Source organism: Hippopotamus amphibius, chromosome 7 (genome assembly GCF_030028045.1).
Source record: "Hippopotamus amphibius kiboko isolate mHipAmp2 chromosome 7, mHipAmp2.hap2, whole genome shotgun sequence".
Taxonomy (NCBI): Eukaryota; Metazoa; Chordata; class Mammalia; order Artiodactyla; family Hippopotamidae; genus Hippopotamus; species Hippopotamus amphibius.
The window spans coordinates 66992621-66998780 of NC_080192.1; the positions used below are offsets into that span (position 1 = coordinate 66992621).

The window sequence follows — 6160 nt, forward strand, 5'->3', positions numbered from 1 at the left end:
AAAGAAAACAAAAACACTAATTCAAAAGATATGTGCATCTCAGCGGTCAGTACATCATTACTTATAATAGCCAAGGTATAGAAACAACCTAAGTGTCCATCAATAGTCAAATGAATAAAGAACACACATATATATGCCATATATATATGCCATAAAAAGAATGAAATTCTGCCATTTGTGACAACATGGATGGACCTAGAGAATATTATGCTTAGTAAAATAAGTCAGATAGATAAAAAAAAAATACTGTATATTTTCACTTTTATATGCAATGTAAAATGTAAAATAAAGGAACAAATAAAACAGAAACAGATGTAGAGATATAGAGAATTAACTAATGATTTCTAGAGGGCAATTAGTGGGGGAAGGGCCCGAATAAGTGAAGAGGATTAAAAGGTGCAAACTACCAAGTATAAAATAAGTTACAAGGATGGAATATATTGCACAGAGAATATAGTCAATATTTTAAAATAACATTGTGAGGAGTATATTGTATAAAATATCAAATTACTGTATTATAAATCTGAAGCTAAAATAATATTGTAAGTCAATTACTGTATTATAAATCTGAAACTAAAATAATATTGTAAGTCAACTAATTTCAATAAAAATGTATAAAATAAAATAAAATAATTTCTTTACTGGTATATAGGAAAGCAACTGACTTTTCTATATTAGGATTGCATCCTATGACATTGCTACTTTCACTTAATTGTTCTAGTTTTTTGGTTGTTTGCATTGATTCTTGGAATTTTCTACATAGACAATATTGTTTTCTGTGGTCATATAGTTGGTCACTGTTCTCTATGGCTGAGATCACCTGTGACAATTGATTGGAGCACCTCACATGCTTCTCAAAACACGGTGCTGAATTATGAGAGAAAATTTTCCAAAAGGCAGTTTTCAGAGATAAATGTTTAAAAAGACCAAAGCAGAAGTTACAAGACTTCTCACAAAGCCTGGGAAATCACATAGCATAATTCAGTTGCAATTAAGTTACAAAGGCTAGCCCAGTTTTAATAGGAGGGGAATTACTTTCCACCTTTTGATAGTGGAGTGGCAAAATCACATCATAGAAGAACATCTAGTAGGAGGAATAATGCTGTAGCAATTTTTGAAAATGACAATTTGCTATAAAATAAACAATATTTCATATAAGTATACATATGGTATGGCTATAAGAAAAGCAAAAAAATTATCATCTTAAAATTCAGGCTAGGAGTTATAAATAAGGCAATGGGAGTGGATTGTTAACAACCAGGGGATGGCACATATGGAATTCTGACAATATTTGGTTTTTGATGAGTGGTATTAAATTTTAAATTATTTGTGTAAATTTATATTTGATTTAAATGTATTTTGGGGGTGTACATTATTTTACAAAATTAAATATGTGTATATTAGACTTAGAAACAGACAACTCTATTCTGGAATTTATTATCTAACATATTTGTTGGGAACTCTCCCCCAAGAGCACCAAGTGAGAACTCACTTATTAGAGAATTTTTATCTTCGATTATTTTATTTTCTAAATTTTTTAAGTTTGGGGATTAGAGCTCCTGAAGCTGGTAAATTTATTGTAAACAACAACAGCAAAACCACTACATTTGAATGATTGTTGTCGCTAAGAAAAATGAAAAGAAGAATAAACTTTATGGTGCTGTAGATATATTTCATGGAAAAGTTGAAAGCTTTATGAAACAGTATGAAGTCCAGGACAAGGCAACAGAATAAGCAAAAAAATTAGTAAAATTTAGCCCAAACAAAGATATATCATTAAGAAATAAATTTGTGTTAAAAGAAAATTGCAGAAATATCTATTTAGGTCTTCTGTCCATTTTTTGATTGGGTTGTTTGTTTTCTGATACTGAGCCTCATGAGCTGTTTGTAAATTTTGGACACTAATCCTTTGTCGGACCCATTGTTTGCAAATATTTTCTCCCATTCTGTGTGTCATCTTTTTGTCTTGCTTATGGTTTATTTTGCTCTCCAAAAGCTTTTGAGTTCTATTGGGTCCTGTTTGTTTATTTTTGTTTTTATTCCCATTACTATGGGAGATGGATTGAAATAGATATTGCTGCAATTTGGGTCAAAGAGTATTCTGCTTATGTTTTCCTCTAAGAGTTTTATAGTATCTGGTCTTACATTTAGGCCTTGAATCCATTTTGACTTCATTTTTGTGTGTGGTGTTAAAGAATGTTCCAGTTTTATTTTTTTTTTTACATGAAGATGTCCAGTTTTCCCACTGCCATTTATTGAAGAGCCTGTCTTTTCTCCATTGTATAGCTAGCCTTTTGTTGCAGGTTAATTGACCATAGGTGTGTGGGTTTATTTCTGGGCTTTCTATCCTTTTCCATTGACTTACATTTCTGTTTTTGTGCCAGTACCATACTCTTTTGATGACTGTAGCTTTGTAGTACAGACTGAAGTCAGAGAGATTGATTACTCCAGCTCCATTTTTCTTTCTCAAAATTGCTTTGGCTATTAGGGGTCTTTTGTGTCTCCATACAAATTTTTAAGAAATGATATACATGAACTTATTTACAAATTAGAAACAGACTTACAGACAGAAAATGAATTTATGGGGGGAGATGTGGAGGTGAGGGACTGGGAGTTTGGAATTGACATGCTCACACTGCTACTTTTAAAATAGGTAAGCAAGATTATAATTTCAGGGATCATTTCTATAGTTTGTTACTAGAGAAGTTTCTCTGAACATGTAGAGTACCTTACAGGCTGTGAAAAAATTAAAATAAAATAAAATAAAATAGTTAACCAACAAAGACCTACTGTATAGCACAGGGAACTCTGCTCAATATTCTGTAATAACCTAAATGGGAAAATAATTTGAAAAAGAATAAATGCATGTATATGTATAACTAAATTACTTTTCTGTACACCTGAAACTAACATAATATTGTTAATCAACTACACTCCAATATAAAACAAATATAAAAAAAGGAAAATTACATTTGTGAGCAGAACTTTCTATACTTTTATAAAATGTATCAGTTATAAAGATGCTTACCAACAAGACTAGCTCTGATCATTAAACCAAAGAACCCATATGTATTAATTTCTTATGGCTGTTGTAAGAAACTACTACAAACTGAGGGGTAAGAAACAGCAAAAATTTATACTTTCATAATACTGGAGACTAGAACTCTAAAATGAAGTTAGCAGGGCCATGCTCTCAGCCTCTGGTGGTTGCTGGCAATCAAAGGTGTTCCTTGATTCATGGTTGCATAACTCTATTCATTGCCTTGTCATCATAAGGCCCTTTACTCTGTGTGTCTGTGTCTTCATATGGCATTATCCTCTGTGTTTCTCTCTTGTTCTTATAATGAGACCAGTCATACTGGGCTAAGGGCACACCTCTGGTATAACCTCATTTTAATTACATCTGCAAAGACACTATTTCCAAATATGGTCACATTCACACATATCGGGGATTAGGACCTCGACATATATTTTGGGGAGATGCAATTAACACATAACATTTTCCATTAAAAGGTGGGTTTGATTTTATAGCATTGATTTTGATTTTGGAAAATGAGCTTTCAGGTTTAGAAATTTCTGTTAGTTACCAGCTGCTTTTCCTAATTTGAATAAGCAACTTATACCGTATTACAGTATTAAAATCATCTATATTCACACATACTAGAAACATATATGCAGATCACTAAAATAGTATTTAGATCTTGATTTTTCTTCTAATTGACCATAAAAATCTTTAGAAACTCATTTCCTCTAGTAGCCTTACAAAAAGGTGGTAGATAGAAGGGGGGAGTTTTTAATGTTAATTTCAAAAAGCTTTGGTGGTCAAAGGAGAAAATAAACTAGAAAATGTAAATATGTGAAACAGTTGAGGCTATTCACGGTCAAAGATAAAAATTTCCAGTGTCCATTACACTTTAAGGATATTTTGCTTGTTATCTTTTACAAGATGTAAGACAGCAACATGACCTTGTAAGGGAACATGTTTGTTCCTATTCTTCCAATGACCCAAACACTCACATTTTACTCTCAGGAAAACATGCAAGATATGAATGGGACCAAAAATCTATAATTATTGATATTCTCTTCTTATATAACTTGCCTTCTATACATTGAATGATTCAATTTTTCAATGTCTTAGAATCAGCTTTTACTTGAACATTTAAATTGCTAGAGTTGTGGTTTTCTTCCCTTCTTTTTTCCTTGATTTTTAAAAAATATGTGTACATAATTTCAGGAGCAAATTTGATTCTTTCTATGAAAATCCCCCCACTCTATCTACCAAATCTAACTCTGCACAACATTAAATTTCTAAATGTATTACTAAATTTCATGAAGGCAGAAACTGGAATTTTTTATGCTCAGTCAGTGTGATATCTCCAGTAAGAGCAGAACATACAGCCTGTAGTAGAAACTCAACATATATTTTTGAATGATGACTACATTAATTGAAAAACCAATACAAGTGAGGCAGTATAACATAATGCTTCAGAGAAAAGGCTCACAGACTAACTGGTTTCATATCCTGGCTTAGCCCCTTATTAGCTGCTTACCAGTCACTTTTTGCCATAAGCAAGTCACTCAATTTCTCACAGTCTCTGTTTTCTTATCTGTAAAATGAGGATATTAGTAGATATTGTTTCTTTGTCATTTACAGGATTAAATACATATAAGTTGTATTGAACATTGAACTAAGTAAGTATCTAAATCCAATATGTAATTCTTTTATTTTTAACATGGGGATAATATTTTTTATTGTAAATGTCAAACCAGTTATAGAATATATAATAAAATATCTTTTCTGGCATCAATATCTATTTTTTTTTCTGCTACCAAAAAAAAAAACAACAAATTTTACACTTTAAATATATGCAGTTTATTGTATGTCAATTGTATTTCAATAAAAGTTCTTAAAAACAAACAAACTATATCTTATTCAACATAGTACATGGGTGCTTAGACCACTAGACCCTCGACACATACTTGTTCAATAAATGAATTGCTATTGAAGAAAAATAAAAAGAGTTCTTGGGTTGAGAACTTTGATTTAATCTTCTAGTCAGTTCACTTATTTTATTTTTTTTTCCATTTTTAAATTGAAGTATAGTTGGTTTACAATGTTGTGTTAGTGTCTGGTGTCCAGCAAAGTGGTTCAGAATATATATATTATTTTCCATTATGGTTTATTATAGGATATTGAATATATTTCCCTGTGCTATATAGTAAGACCTTGTTGTTTATTTTATTTTATTTATTTTCTTTATAAATTTTTAAATTTATTTTATTGGCTGTGTTGTGTCTTCGTTGCTGCACACCGGGTTTCTCTAGTTGCTGCAAGTTGGGGCTACTCTTTATTGTGGTCCATGGGCTCCTCATTGTGGTGGTCTCTCTTGTTGAGGAGCATGGGCTCTAGGCATGTGGGCTTCAGTTGTTGTGGCTCATGGGCTTAGTTGCTCTGCGTATAATTCTTAGTAGATGATATATACTAAGTACTCAGAAATAACTATTGCAATACTGTTGTATTGGTCATATGCTGTTTTCAGTACATAGGACAGCAGCCACTTTTGTGTATAATATACTCAGCAAAATTAGATGTCACTGAAATCTGTGTCTGCTAGTGAGATCTAAAAGCAGCTTCCTGCGATGCTGGATATTTGTTCAATGAAGCCAGAAACACTTAGGTCCATGTGCCCTTTTTTGTTTCTTTGTTTTCTTTTATTTTTCTTTTTCCTTACCTATAGTTTAGAGTCTTAGAATCAGAGGTGAAGGAAATTGAACACTGCATTTTCCAGATCACAGTCATGAAGAAACTAGGGCTTTTTTCTCACATGGCCAGGCTTAACACTTAACCACTGTGACTTGTAACCACTGTGACTTAACATTTATGAATCTTGTTATTTTTTGACAGAAAAAGAAACTGTCTTCCCTTGTTAGGCAACTGTGACAAATAAATTAAATGCATATTAAAAGCACCTGACAAGAAGCAGGTAATCCTTACATCAGAGTTTCCATCTTCATCCTGTCAACCTTCTCCAATCAGTTCATGTTTTCTGCTCTGGCAACACTACTAACTGCCTTATCTCAAACTTTCTATGTTCCTTAATAAAGTTCAATTTGTTTTGCCCATAATTATTGAAAATCATTTATTCAACATAAAATATTA

The 6160-nt window shown here is 31.9% G+C and overlaps 1 pseudogene; it reads left to right on the forward strand.

Annotated features, from left to right (window-relative positions):
* The first annotated feature begins 2659 nt into the window (after positions 1-2659).
* On the forward strand, positions 2660-2740 carry LOC130857952 (small nucleolar RNA U3; annotated as a pseudogene).
* The last annotated feature ends 3420 nt before the right edge of the window (positions 2741-6160 follow it).